Genomic DNA, 16,156 nt, shown 5'->3' with positions numbered 1-16,156 from the left:
CCAAATATGTTTTTTTTTCTTTAAAAACATCTGGTAGAAAAATCTACTTTCACAAGATGCTGAAAGGCTTTTTTAAATCCCCCCAAATTCTTCCTAATAGCTTCTGTAAGTATCTGTGGAGCTTCAGTAACTCAGGGAATTTTGATATTATTAAATTGCAGAAATTTTCCCAATTGTAATTATTTCCTCAAAACTGGGCCTTATTTTAACAAGCATTTAAAAACCTCCCTTTCAAGTTAGCCCAAAGGTCATGCTCCTATTTTACAATTTTTTTTTCAGTAGAGTTCTTGATGACTTCTGGTAAAATTACATTACATTAAGGGAATCTTTCAGTTATCTGCCTTTGCAAATATCAGAAAAAAAATGAAAGAGAAAAGAAAGCCTTACTCGTCCTTTTAAAAAGTGCAGAAAACTCAGTGTTGGAATATGTGTTTTTTTATACGCTTCATGATAATTTGTCGTTTTGAGTCAGTCATGTGGACTGCCTTTGGAGATCTAAATGAGTTATCCACAAGCCTCCCAGGTTTCAGTTATTCTAGAGTTCAAGAGCATTTTTATCTTCTTCCTGGTTTCCTCTGTACGATTTTCTTGGTCTAGCTCTAATCGTTCTCTTAAGTCCTGATCCTTTATGAAGCCTGAACATCAGCTCCCCAGATGCCCCTGGTTTCAAGAAGATCCGATGACTCTATGTGCAAAGGTGCTCGCCTGTAGATGCAGAATGGCTCACGCTGGAACTCTGCTTCTGCAGTGCGTAGTGATGCGTGACATGAACTGCATGGCATTTTACAAACATGTATCTTATCCAACCTCTACGCTTCCAGAATGTGACACAGATGTTCCCCCTTGTCACAGTCTGGTTCCTTCAAACAAGTACCTTCCCCCATGAGAAGGCTGTGTTTTAAGCCTACCAAAGGTTATTGGTCTCCTGTTTTAGCCACGCCTTTCCTTTCTTTTTAAACCACTTGTAGGTTAGTTGGAGAGAAGGAACGGTCTTTAAAATGCATTGTGCTGGTTTATCATTGCTAATTGTTATGGCATAGGCTTGCAACCATAGTCAGGAGGTCATTAAATTAGATATAATGCTAATTTGTGACAAGAGTCTATGTGTGTTGGGAAAAAAAATGCAAATCAGGTCCAAAGTCTAAAAGTAGGATGAGTAGAGATATACATAATAGGGTTAGAAGAGGAATAAGAAGGAGGACAAGGCAATCTACTCAACTCCTTACAATCCTGTATAGCAGAACTGTGGGGATTAACAGGAAGAGCTGATAGTACACAATCAAAATTGGCATAACAGGCACTTGTTTGAGTAATTTACATGACGAATATTAATATGGAAGGTTATAACTTGTGGAAGGAATATGGAATGGTGATGTTTACTTGCATATCAAGAATATACAAAGAAGATGAGAAGAATGACATTCTTATAAACTGATAAAATTGTGTGAAGGCTCCTGACTTGATGAAATGCAGGAATTTAACTTCTCAGGACATCTGTTAGGAAACCGGAGAAATAGGAGACAAACTAGCAAATTCTAGGAGTGTTCTAGGAAACAAATCCTTAGAATTTTTGAAAAAGAGATGATTCTTCTAGATTTGATTCAAGCCAACTGGATGTACCTGGATGAAAATGAGAAATTGCTTTGCAACTTGGGCATTAAATATCAGAGTTCCTAATCTGTAAGCAAGGAAGGAAAAGTAAAAACAGTGGACCTCAATAACTAATTATTTTAAAAGTTCACAGAATTGTAAAGATACATTTTCTGGAAAACAAATCTATGAGTTTCAATAGATTTGTTGGTTCCTTGTAAAACTTATATTAAAGGCAGAAGCATAAACCGTTCTAATGCAGAAGCATGTTGAAAGAAAAATGTAGCTAAATCATGAGTTTTTCAATGACTGAAAACACAAAAAAAGAAGAGTACAAGAAGTTGGAAACTTGGCCAGATTATGTAAAGTAAGTATAAAAACATGGGGATGAATCTGAAAGATTGAGAGAAAAAGTGAAATGCAACTAAAAATAAATAGCTAGGTTAACAGGGAAGTATTCTAAAAGTATTGTAGCCAGAAGAAGACAGCCATGGAAAGAGTTGATCTGCTTCTCTAAAGGAAGAGAAAGATTCTGATCTGGAAAAGACCTGTGTTTTTTTCTTTCCATCTTAACAGCACCAAAACCCATGATCAGGCAAGAAAAATAATCAATAACAAAGATAACAGGATAAGAACTGAAATTAAATTTGGGAAAGAAAACATCTCAGATACTTGAATAGCGTTAGATGTATCCAAATGAGTCTGAGGAAATTCAGCCTAGGGTATTTTGAGATACAGCAGCAGCAGTCGCAGCATTTTTACTACTTATTTGTTAAAGAGCATGAGAGATGACTGAGGTTCCAGAATACTGAGAAGGGGCACACATATTACCTATATTTATAAATGAGAAAAGAGAAACTCTTAAAAGATCGGTTATCTTAACGTCAATCCTGGGCGTATTAATTAAACTATTTACATGCCTCTAAAAGACAACAAAGAGATAAGTAGCAGCCAACATGAATTTGTCAAGAGCAAATCATGTCAAACCAATCTAATTTTCTTCCATGACAGAGCAACAGGCATTAAGAATAGGAGGAAGTAGTAGGCATCATACACATTTGACTCCAGTAGGTTTTTGGCACAGTATCATGTAATTGTCATGCACAAGGTACAGAAACCCATGAAATTATTATTATGTGGAAAACAGCTGAGAGAAGGTATATTTTCAGATCCCAGGTATCTGAGGTGCATATTCAAATTAGAGTTACATATCAAATGAGGTTTCATATGGGTCTGGTCTGGTCAAGTGCTATTTAACAATTTTAGTAATGACTTAGCAGAAAATATTTTTTTATATTTGAAGATAACAGCAAGTGGAAGAGGGTGGCAGTCATGTTCAAGGACAGGGATAGAATTCAAAAATTTTTGACAAATTAGAAAAATAATCTGAAAAACAGGATGAAACTCAACAAGAACAACTGCAAAGTTTCACAGTTGGGTGGTTGTAATCAGTAGTGTAAATATGTGATAGGAAATACAGGCTTTATCCTACAGAAATAAATGCTTGAGCTACAGTCAAAGTTTAGCAAGAGTCAACATCAGGCTCTCACAGAAAAGATTGACATTATTCAGAGATGGTTTTTTGGGAGCACTTGAGGCTTGAGAAGGAATCCTTGTGTTTTACCCACTGTTGATAAGGCTTCTGCTGATATATTCTGTAGGCATTTACTCAAAATTCAAGAGCTAATTAGAGAAGACCAAAGATAATAAGGTCTAGAAAATATAATCTATGAGAAAAATAGAGCTGCATGGGAGCTCTGTATAGGAGAAGGTGGAGAGAAACATAAGAGGCTTAAAAATGCTAAATAGTAGCTGCAAAAGAAAAACAATGCATTCTCCTCCATGTTCACTGGCAGAGTAAACTGCAGTTAGGGAGATACTGTTTAGATATTAGGAAAATCTTTCTGTCGGTAAGGCTAGTGTAACACTGGAATAGATAGCTTAGGACCAAATCTTCATTAGTGGAATTTTCTGAAATCAGGTTAGACAAACATCTGTGCAGAATGATGTCCCTAGAATGGAATCTACACTGAAGCAGTGGCACAGACTAGAAGATATAGCTCAGATATTTCTCCTATTTTGTCTGATTTAACAACTTTAAAGTATTATGGAAGAGGTGGGGTTAGTTAACCCAATTTATCCTTAGCTGCCTATTTTTTCAGTTGTTTTCCTTTCGTTTGAACTAATATTAGTCATAAAATATTAGAGTAGCCAAATCAGTATACAAGAGCTACTGCAAAGCATCTTCAAATCTATGAGTGATGCAAGTTAAAATATAAGTTCTATACTCATTTTGCCCCTTATATGGGTTCAGGGGTTTTAATAAACTTACCTGAACAAATGCAGCACACAACTAATCTAGTTATATTAGTCTCATATGAGTGCCACAGATCTCTACAGCTACTTCTCTTTGACTGTGGTACGAGTATTAATGAATAAAAAATTGATGAGCTATAGCCCTTCTTTCGTGCTTCCTTTCCCTGCTCTCATCACTGACTCAGCCATGAGCTAATAGAAACTTTAGTGGACAAGAGAAGCCTTCACAGAAGTCACCAGCAGCATGTTGCAGAGGCAAGAAGCATATGGATACGCAGGGCTCAAACAAGGTCCCAGCTGCTGGGAGCGCAACTCACTAAAGGACAGAACATAGTAACCACTGAGAAATCTAATTTTTAATATCGAGCATTTGTGATGCTCAACACATGATTAGTAGGAGCCTAGCTTGTGGTGTATGTGCAAAGCCATAAGCAAGAAATATTCCAGTTGAACCAGGTGGTAGCAAAGGCATGAAATCCTGCAGGTTGCGTCTGAGAGGAGAGAACAGGAGAGAAGCTGGTAGCTCTGACACAATCCAGTTTATTTACCAAGAATGCGCACAAGATGAATGAAAAAAAAAAGATCCCTTTTTCTTTGCACTGCTCTACATGTATGCCTGGTGCTGTGCCTGGTGCTTCCTTGCTCTTAGCTTCCCTGTCTTTTTGCCCATTGCATTCATAGACATGAAAACAAACATCAAATAAATGTCTAATTCAATTAATGTCTAACCTCCATACCCCTCTGTGCTATATATATAAGACCCAATAAGCAACACACAATAAGACAACAGTGTCACCTTATTTCCTGTGTTCTCCATAGTGGCCTTTATTGTTTAAATTAGCTGGTTGCACAGTCCTTAGCAGTTTCTTTATACTGACACTGCATAGAAGATGCTTGTTAAAGTGACAGGTTTTAACTGTGTTTAAATTAACCAATAACATAATGGACATGTCTAACATCTACTCACCACGGAGTAAAAAAAAAAAAAAAAAATCTTGGGAATTGGACAGATTAAGGCAAATACACCTCCACTGTTCATCCTGGGCCTGATCGAAATGCCGCTAATGTCAATGGAAATATTGTCACTGCTGTCAGTGGGCTTTGGATCAGGACCAAGGCTACTCCAGCCTTTACTCAGATCTTGCTCTAGCAGTTCTCCCATTGAAGTCAATGAGATTATTCCCTGGTATAATAGAGCTCACTGTCAGGAAGATTTTAATGATATTCAACCTACATTTTCCATGTCTTAATATCACCCCATTATTCCTAGTTATATCTCATTATCTTCTTCCTTTCAGGGACCCAATCCTAACCTCCTTAGTCAAGGAAGGCTCCCACTGACTTCGATTATGGAAGCAGGATTTCACTGTGATCTTTACTATTTGGAGGCGGCTGTAATGCTCCCCCATGATACAGGCAAACCATGCCTGCAATTTTTGCTTGTGAAGACTTCAGTACTGAGCCTATGGCAATACTGAAGTGGGGAGAAAAAATGAAAAGATATTTCAGTACAATTTCAAGATACAAAGCAATATGAATTTTAAGTAATATTTGATCTTATAAAAACACTTTATTATCTTTCTGTCAGACGTAAATCCTCACAGCTATATAAAAATCTGTAGTAAAATTATTGTAAGTAGTTTCTTTGATTAAGAACTCAACATTTGTGGTTTAGAATAGCTTTATAATTTGCTGTGGACAAGACAGATAACATGATGCCTCTTTCTCAACAATCATTTATTATGTATAATATGGCCTTTTTGGATGGTTGGATTGGAATATGTCCTAAATTACCAGAAGTTAAAAATTTCTTATACATCCTAAAAAAAATAGGTAATTTTCAATAAATTTGTATTGAAAGCTTAGATTTTATTTAGAGTTGAGACATCATATAGCCCTGATTGTCCTCATGCAAATAAACTTTTGCACACTTCCAACTGTATTAGTTTAAAAGGCTAAGCTGGAGTAGTAGAATCTCATTAGTTTCTGCTCTCAGCATGTGAGGTGCCAGAGCTGTGCTCCGAGAAAAGCAGAGAGCCCCTTCCCCTCCATGCAGACACTGCACGAGGGACAGGCAGGACAGGAGACACTGCCAAGGCAACCTGGTTAACCTAGTACCTCGGCTCGTGAGCTAAAGCAACACAGCGTGTCAGGGAAATGCAGCACCAAGCCCCACATCCCCTGAAGAGATACCAGAGAGAGGGGCAGTGCTGCACTTTGTAAAATCCTTGGAGCTAGACCCTCTTTTCATTTGTGTTTTTGCAGCAACAGGCACTGAATGTTTTCAATTTTATGGTAGTACAGCAGCAATAATGACAATAAATACTAATACTAATTAAAAGAAGGGTGTGTAGACATCTTGTAGTACATAACAAGTACTCCAAAATAAGTTGCCATCCCTGATCCTGTGTGCATCCCCATTCTGCTCTGGAGAAATAGGATTAATCCTTCCAGCATGGATATTTGGGAATCTCTAGAATGGACATGACTTTGCCCATTAGGGATATCAATGATATGGCAAATCATTTTTTCTCTACATGCTAGATTTCCCTACTTTCTATCATGTGCTAGTGATTAATCACTGTGGAGATACATGTGTATTCCCTTTGCTATTAGTCATTCATTTTTTAGCAACTGCCCAGGCATGTAAATTAAATATGTAAAACCTTGTTGTGTGCCCTGTGCTTCTCACTCTTGTCTTTGTTTGCTCTGCCCATTCTAAAATTATGCTGGTTTACAGCAAATGGAGATATGGCTCCAGTGATGACACTCCAAACCTATTCCTCTAAGATGACCAATCCAAGCACTCTGATGCCTGTGCAGTTAAGGAGCTTTTTTAAGGAATCTTACACTGAAATTCAGCATTTCAAGAGGTGTTTACTCAGCCATTGAGTAAGTTTAATTCTTTATTCCAGTACTTTACATATATGAGGCAGCACAAATAGCTTAGATACAGCACATACTAAAGAGAGACTTGAAGTGTGCATGCACATTATCATTTCTAAATTTGACTATTTTGCTTTTGAAGTGAATCTTCCAGTTCTTCTAATTTACCATTCTCGTATTTGCATGGTGAAGCATGCAAATTGGATTCATTTCAGATTAAGCTACACAGAAAGATGCATCCTAAGAGCCCATCCAATTTGTTTCAATGGACCATTCAGTCAGTAGGACCAGACTAGAGTTAGTCTAAGGTAAAGGCCTCAGATATATAGTGCGGACAATCAGTCCTCAGCACAAGCTCTGTTGCTCTGTAGATCTGCTTCATTGCACTGCACCATTTGCGGAGAGGGACATTCCTTAAGTTGCCTGTTTCAAAGAGACGGGTCCTGTAGTGGCCTTTCCATTATTTCTTTTCCATCTAGTCTCCTAGTATCTAACCTGATCCTTCTTTGACCGCATAGTGATGGTGCAGCTTTTTCAATAAACAAATTAGACCAAAAGGTGGTAGACAAGGCAAAAATGTGGTTCACTAGAGTCTAGACACTGCCTTAGCTTGTTTACAGAACCTCTCTAGAAGGAGAACGGGGATCAAATTCGCCCCTCAGGACTGGATATTCTGCATGAGGATGGCAATATTAGCTTGGTCAGAAACAGCATCACGCCGGATGTTGAGTCCTCTCTAGCATTTAATTTTAAGTAGTGAAATTAGGCAGTCGCATTAATTCATTTTGTGCATATCTACTACTTATTGTAGTCATATATTTAAAAAGTCTGGTTAAATTCAGACATGTTTCTGATATTGCACCTGGTTTTGCAATCAGCATGATATGAATGCCATTTTCATTTGATATTATATGAGTTTCATAGAAAGATAAACATTTGAGTGGCATCATCTCTCATTTCCATTAGCCTTCTTTTCCTCATTAATAACTGACCTAGAGCAGTAACAGCCACTCACAAATTAAAGCAAATAAAACTATCTGCTTTTCTGGGCCTAGGGTTTTTTTTTTGTTTTTTTTTTTTTTGCTGCATTGAGCCTTAACAGAGTAAGCAGCAACATGTCTGCTGGAAACTATTTACAACTCCAAAGACAACAGCTTTTTACTGCATTTCTTTAGTTTCACCCTCTTAGGCATTCCAGCCCTAATACAGTAACCTGGTCCACATGCACTAAAAACTAACAAAATTAACAAAAAGTAAATAAAAAAAGCAAGCATAGTAAAACACAGGTTGGTAAATGTGTATGATTAGCATAAAAGATCCCAATTTCATTATCTTCTGAGCATTCTTTGCAGTTCAGGTCGATTTTGTACATCTCAATTGTGAGGACACACTGGTAAAACCAAAAAGCTACAGTGAAGAAACTGCACAGGAAATGTTTATAATCTAATATGAAAATAGTGTTTGGGGTTTCAATACACTGTAATAGACAACACAGAAATTTTTAGTGAAAAGACAATTTGGTATTAAAATTGTGCAGTATTTAGTGTAATTTTGATAATGGCAGTAAAATATTATTTCTGTAATGCAAACTAATCATAAACTTTAATAATTTTTCTCATTCAAACGAAGTCTAATATCTGAATACTGTAACTATTATATATTTTAAAGAATTCTGGTTTGGACAACTATTAATTATTATATTTCAAATATATAACAAAAATAGTGAAGTCACCGTATAAACATTGAAATGCCATGTTGCATTTATTTGGAAAATAATGAATCCTGTGGGAGCAAGTCAATTTTTTTCTTCTAGACAGTTTTATTACAGATTTTTAAAGAGCTGAACCTTAGGAACTCTTTCCTCATGTTTAGTTGAAAACTGAAACTGTGATGGGTTTTGACCTTCCAAAGATAAACATTAATTCCCAAGGATACTTAGTGTTCACATTGCTTCTTGCGTTATCAGGCTTCCGAAACAAAGGGGGGTTAATCTGTGAAGGAGCTGTTCAGAATGAAATTGCACTAATGTTTAAAGCTGTTCTGTTTGTGGCATCCACACATTTGCTGTTGGTGCAAAATGCAGAGTTGTACCCGTCATATAATATCTTAAAGAAATTTTGATACACAGATGAGTTAGAATGAAAGGAGTGTTCAGAGTAATTTGCACAAGCTAGTTTCATCAGTTTTAAATATGGAATACTGTTTTTTTTCCTTAGGGTGCTTTCCTCCCTTCCTGCACTGGAGGTTTGCACTCACATGCACCATGAGCAGAGCAGACTCCACTCTGTGGCTTGCAGTTTCCACAGTAGGTTGTGTAACTGGGGCACTGCAAAACGTACTTTGATGTTTTTAACTTATGGTGCTTTTCTCTTTACAGCTGGCAAGTGGAGTGGTGCAGATAAGTCTGCACCACATCATGGTGATCTTTATGTAAACTGAGGTGAGTGTTAGATTATGACTTGCATTGTGCCCCCTTTGATCTGTGCAGATATTCCTATTTGATCCCTCTACAACACATCTGGCCATGTACTGAGCAATTCTTTCTGCTTTGTCTAAGGCTGCCAGATACTACCTTGGACATTCTCTTATGTTTCTTCCAATGTATATTTAAAGTTGAAAGTACATAATGCTCTCTTCTGCTGCTATATTTCATTTGCAAAGATATGTTTTATATACTGTAAATTTTACTTCTTACCAAAAATATATTATCCCGGAAGCAAAGTGAGTCAAATGTTCTCAGTGTGCCTGTAATTTCTTTGGAATTGTGTGAGGTTTGAAAATTCACTTACCTGTTCTTAGTGAAAGATCTGAAGGGTGGAAGATAGAAATTGTTTTACTTCTGCCAAGCAAACATGGAGAAGTATAGGTTATGTATAGCATTTCTGGAGAAAAGATGGAGGAGATGTAATTCCAAAAGACACTTTCAGTCTCAAAGAAAAAGAAAGGGGCCAAGGACAAGTATGTACATTTTCTTCATTATATATATTTAAAATATAAAATTATTAGAACAAAGGGTAAGATAAATGGTCAAATGAACTAAATTAAAATTTTAGATGGTAAGATATGCAGAAGCCCCAGGGGCAAACTTCTCAAAACATGGGATTTCTACACTTGATAGAAACCAGAAATGACCTTTTATGGAGTGGATGAAAGGTCTTTTGGGCTTTTTTTCAAGTGGATTTAAGGTTTTGGGTTTTTTTTTTCTCTTTATTTGAAGTGGCCTTCCACTCATACAAGCAGACATTAGATTTTATGATACTATGTTTAGTAATGAATTAAATGTGAGACGCAAAAGAAAACATCTCAGTTGATATTGGTGAGTTGGTATTTCGCCTTCTCAGTCATTACCTTAGCATGGCACTAGGAGGCAATCTGCTATTAGAAGTGTCATCCTTCAGACATCAAGTCTTGGAATATTGTGATCTTTCAAGCATCAAATGGCTCTGCGCCTGAGGAGGAGTCCTAGAAATTTTGTTGGTGTACAGTTCCAGGCTGAATTCTTGCAGTTGCCTGGTTTAGACCTGGGACTCTGACCCTTGATTTAGCCAATAGTGACAGTTTCTAATACACCAAATATAGGTGAGGTCAGGAGCTGGAATATTTAGACTGCAGGTCTTGACAGGGCAGCAATCTCCAAATTGACAGTGTTGTCAAGACACGCATGTTTCCTGGCATGCCCAGCAGCACACCAGCTTAGATAACCTTAACAGTAACGATGCATCTAGATTTGTGCGTCTATGCACACATTTACCCTAAAAGAGGGTTGAAGTTGAGGATGGTGTGTTTAGATGCAGGTACCAGCAGGGCGGTTGGGTAGAGTTTTGACTCTTAATGGAAGTGAACATACTTGATAATGCAAATGCTAATTACTGTGAAGAAAGAACATGAATGTTCTCAAACTGGGCACCAAAATGTGTTTCCTTTTCATTCTTTCTGCCTCAGTTTGCATCCTTTCTATTTTCATGGGTGTTTTGAAAATTACTTTATTAGTTCTTCTGTGTCTTCAGATGTTATAATAATGAAAGCCACAGGAAAACCTAGGCGAAAGTTAATAACTTTGTTTTCACAACGGGGTCTAAAAAGTGTGCAGTACATAAAACTGTGGTCTTATATTGAACAATGAGGGAGAACATATATTTATTAGCTTAAAAATCTAATCTATGCACTAAAAAAGCAGTGTTTCTTTGAAAAAAGTAGCATAAAGTGCTACTTTTAAAGTGTACCACCATGCCTATGGGTAGCAAATAAAGTTTTACAAGCAAGTTTCACAACCTCATCATAGCTGTTGAAGGCTTCATTATCTTTATAAAAGTTTTTTTGTTGTCTGGGAACAACTGCATATTTATATATTTCATTACTGTATAGAATATTATTTAGAGAGTTTTGAAAGATTCCGTACCTGTCACAGAGAGACTCTGCAGTAGACCAGGAAACATGCTTTTAAAAATGTTTCCACAAGGGTTTCCTAAGAAAGAAAGTAGAATTTGATTTGGCTATGTTCATGCTCCTTTTGTTTACTTTTTGTGAATATTTTAACTAATAGGTTTACTGTTAGGATTGTTCAGAAAAAGGCATATTTTAAGCAAATATTACAGAAATATTATGGAAAGTATATTTTACTCACAAATGTAAATATTTGCACTAGAAATCTAATTATAAGCTTTACTGTAATATATGTTTTATTATATAATCATTAAATCAGGAAATATGCATATACACATATGGTTTTGCATTCAGTTAGGAACTACTGACTCCAGGGTTAAACAGCAACTATGCAGAGGGCATTGAAGATTACCCCCCTTGAAGCTCAAGAATTCTAGATATTAAGTATTTTCAGCAGTACAGTTTAAATAGCTAGACTCTTCCGTTCCCTTAAATACTGCCCTTTTGCATAAACTCAGCCTAAAGTCTGTGTTTCAAGCATTGGGTGATATTGTTAGGTAGATGTTTGAAAATTAGACACTGCACAACTTTCAAACAAAACAGAGAATCTTGAACCTGGATCATGACGTTTGTAACAGAGAAAAAATTCCAATAGTTTGGGTTTTCTGGTCTGTTTAAATGTAATTCCTTCTTTACCTATAAATTGTCTTACAGGTTTGAAATCTTAAATAGAATTTTGTGATTTTTTTAAAACATTTCACTTCACATTTTAGGAAAGAAATAATAATCATGTTTGGGTCTCTCTAATATAATCATAATTAACATCAGTGGCATATGGAATTAATGCTGCCAGTAAGGAAAGAGCTTCACAATTAAATCATGGATTTGCTGCTGAGCAGTTTGAGGATGTGAGCTTTGCTCACCAGATAATGGGTTTATACTGCGTATTCCATAGATTCTCATTACATGTCCTGTGTCAGCAAAATTATATTAAGCTATCTCAAAACCTGCATCAGCTCATATTAATATTATTTATAAGACAAAATGGTCCTTGATATTATGCTTCTACTCATTATCAGAAATCATCATGGTCTAGAACGATAATATTAAAGTTTATATATGATAACATTAGCATTTGTTTTAATAATTTTCAATAAAAACAACTACTATTTTAGTGATTCATTTTATTTTCTTGTGTTTCCTGGCAAGTATTCTATGTCTTTTTAAGGAATACCAAAGCAAGTTGGCTACAGCTGAACTCAGAGGCTGGTTCTATAGGCGGTGCTTACTGAAAGCTTCCATTTAGACCGGTGATCTGGGCCTGTCAGCCTCTAAACTCTGCCTTCTTGTGCTGAGACATTATAAATTAGCATTAATAAGACTTGAAATATAATGAAATACTGCTAGTCATGAAGTGAAAGAGAGTAGGTAAGAGAGATAAAGGCTGGAAAAAGTAGTAGAAGACAGTCAGTGCCTTCTTTAACATGCTCTATTGCCGCAGCTCAAAGACTGGCAGCTGCTTTGGCACACAACACCATTCTGGAAATGCATTACTTCTTAGAAAACTATTAAGCAGTAACTACATCTGTAAAATATGCTACCAGTTGTAGTTTATATTCATTTCAAGGAACAACTGTAAGAAATAACAGGCAAGTTCAGATTGCATTTTTGCAAAATAAGAAATACTTCTATTTCAAATTCAACACCAAATTTACTCTTGTTGAATCAACAACAAATCTCAGTGAACATAGTGCATAGGTATTGCCAAATCGTTCCAAATTGTATAATATTTGAAATATTGTCCGCGGCCATGTCCGCGGCTCTCTAACCATTCCTCTACAATTCCCCCTTTTTCTTTAGATTAGGTGAACCCAGGAAGCAAGCCAGCCTTGTGGTGTCAGATTCGGATTGCGTGAAAAAGCAGTTAACAAATGTGACATTAAAGCGCGCAAACAATACAAGCAATCATTAAGCCAATTACAAGCAACAGTCCCCATAATAACAACATTAACAGCGATTTCATCAACGATTTTATCCATCCTCCAATTCCTAACCAGTCTGTTAGTCCGTCTAGACCGAAAAATCCCGCATCCTTTGTTACTTTCTCCGTATGCTTGGTCAAGTCGTGGAGTTGTCCATGTATCGCTGAGTTGTCGAGTGATCTTGCAAGTCCATGCAGCACATTCCGTCGAAGTTCTGACACCCATGTCCGTGAGCAAGAAGCAGGAAATCAATAGCGGCACAGTTTTCCAGTACAGTGTGTTGTACCTGGGATAAGTCATCTGACAACTCACTAAGCACAGTACTGGTTGCATTCGCTTGTTTCAAGGCCTAGCAGGCAAGGAGCTCAATATTTCAGTGTGACCGCATGGCTGATACCCCGGGGACGAAGAAGGACGCTGCTACAGCCTCCCAAGTGCTCCAGAGATCAACGCTATCCTCACATTCTGAGCTAAAAGAGTTCGCTGCTCTTTTTGATCACCTTAACAGGGTCTTGCTGTTCCCCGGAGGGCCGTGTGGCCAAATCATACCAAGGCGACCAAATGTGCAAGGCCCACCCATAGGCTGGGACGGAATGCCAGCCCAAGCTCGGTTCCCACATATCAAAAACCACCCGGTGGGAAGCTTCCTAAGCCGGATAGTTCCCGTATTGTGGGTAACATTTCCGTTACACCATTCCTTTTCCCCTCTTGCCTCCTCAAGGGTTTTTGCATACTAAACTTTGAGACCTTCCAGTTCAACCTCGTATCTACTGTTCTCATTTTCCATTTTCTTCAGTCTCTCTGTTTCTCTCCCCTTCTAGTTGAGCCTGGAGACGAGCATTTTCTTGCCTCAAAAGACTATTCTGGGATTCAGTAGAAGACATCTGAACTTTAGTAGAAAGAAGTTCTTCTGTTGCAGCCCGTTCTCTTTCGGCAGCTGCTGCCAAAAGGGCTTGAGATTCACCAAGTCTGTTAGAAAGATTCTTTTCCAATTTTTCCCACAAGGAGGTTTGCGCTCCCAGCGTGGCTTGCAAATTTTCTATCTGCCGAAGCAGTGGCCGTGTAGCAGATGTAACACTTTGGCTCGGTTCTTGGTTCCGACTCTCCTCTTCTTGCAGTCTCTGTTGTAGTTCACTGATTTCCTGCCGTAAGTAGTCCTCTCTTCTTGCTACCTGTTGTTCTGCACGTTGCAGCGCTAGCCACAGGTCTGCCACCTGAATCGCCAAAGCTTCTTGTTGCTGCCGTGCCTCATCCTGGGCCTTCTCCAAAGCTAAACCAAGTTCTTCCTTTGCCTTCATTTCCTGACTTAGGGCTGCCTCTTGTGCCTCACTGTCCTTTGTGGCATTAGGTTTATAAAGATCTGCAAGTTCCTTGTAAGCACTGCCAAGTGCTGCCTGGACACTTCTGTTCCTTTCTTCAAGATCTTCCACCTCTGCCTGGAGCTTATTAAGATCCTTTTCTTGTCGCTCTACAACACTGTTCAGTTGTTTAAAGGAATACCTAACACCAGTGCATCAAATTGGTCTGCTGTCCCACAAAACCAACAACTCTTAACTTGAGTATAATTAACAATATGCCTAAGAAGCATAACATATCCATTAGTGTTAAAAGTAGCATCAGCTTCTATAATAGCATTAAAAGTAACGTTACCTCCTAACAGCCACAATATACAGCTAATAAGAACAGTAACACTTCTTCCTCCCATGTTGTTGTTCTGCAGGCTCACACTTTCCACAGCTAGGGTACCGGTTGCTTGCCTGCTACACCTGATGTATGCAAGTTTGCTTCCAGCCAGGGTTTCACCCATCTTGCTGGCACCCATCTGGTTCCAGCATCTGTAATGATACAAGCATACCCTTTTCCCCAGGTTATCAAGTCTAAAGGTCCCGTCCATTTTCCGGTGTTCCAGTCTCTCAGTATCACCTTACACGGACCCGACTTTATTTCTGTCAGGGCTCCCTTTAGCCCAGCCCTGTGTTTGACCATCAGAGGGACTAGGCTGTCCTGGGGTAATCTCAAAATTTTAAAACATATTCTGCTCTTGCCAATTTTTCTGCAGGCATAATTTCCCCCCTTTTTTTTTTTCTTTCTCTTTTATCTTTTTTTTCTTTTCTTTCTCTTTTCTTTCTCTTTTCTTTTTTTCTTTTTTTTCTCTTTTTTCTCTTTTTTCTTTTTCTTTTTCTTCTTTTTCTTTTTTTTCTTTTTTTTCTCTTTTTTTTCTCTTTTTCTTTTTTTCTTTTTTTTCTCTTTTTTTTTCTCTTTTTCTTTTTTTTCTCTTTTTCTTTTTTCTTTTTTTCTCTTTTTCTCTTTTTCTTTTTCTTTTTTCTCTTTTTCTCTTTTTCTTTTTCTCCTTTTCTTTTTCTCTTTTTCTTTTTTCTCTTTTTCTTTTTTTCTCTTTTTTTCTCTTTTTCTTTTTTCTCTTTTTTTCTCTTTTTCTTTTTTCTTTTTCTTTTTTTCTCTTTTTCTCTTTTTCTTTTTTTCTCTTTTTCTCTTTTTCTTTTTTTTCTCTTTTTTTCTCTTTTTCTTTTTTCTCTTTTTTTCTCTTTTTCTTTTTTTCTCTTTTTCTTTTTTTCTCTTTTTTTCTCTTTTTCTTTTTTTTCTTTTTCTTTTTTTTTTCTCTTTTTCTTTTTTTTCTCTTTTCTCTTTTTTTTTCTCTTTTCTCTTTTTTTTTTCTTTTTTTTATAGCTGGCATTTCAGCGTTTGATTCATACGTTCCACTACGTCATGGTCCTCAGGATGCAATAGTATGGTGAAAAGCAATCTTTCAAATCGATTATTAAGATGTCCCAATCATTTTGAAAGGTCCTCGATTTCCATTTCTATTTATGTTTGCATAGCTTCAATTTGGTTTCCTCCCCAGAAATTGCTTGGGATTTCTATATATTAAGGAGGCCCCTGCTCCAGTAGCATTGAGGCTTTTACAATTTGTAAGGACTGTTGCAGGTCCTTCCGTGTCAGTTGCACTGGAGCTTGGCCGTTGCTTCATTCTTGTTTCCCAT

This window comes from Tinamus guttatus, unplaced genomic scaffold (assembly GCF_059628265.1).
Source record: "Tinamus guttatus ecotype Peru unplaced genomic scaffold, ASM5962826v1 Tinamus_guttatus_pri_ptg000485l, whole genome shotgun sequence".
Classification (NCBI taxonomy): Eukaryota; Metazoa; Chordata; class Aves; order Tinamiformes; family Tinamidae; genus Tinamus; species Tinamus guttatus.
Note: the sequence above shows the minus strand (reverse complement) of the source record.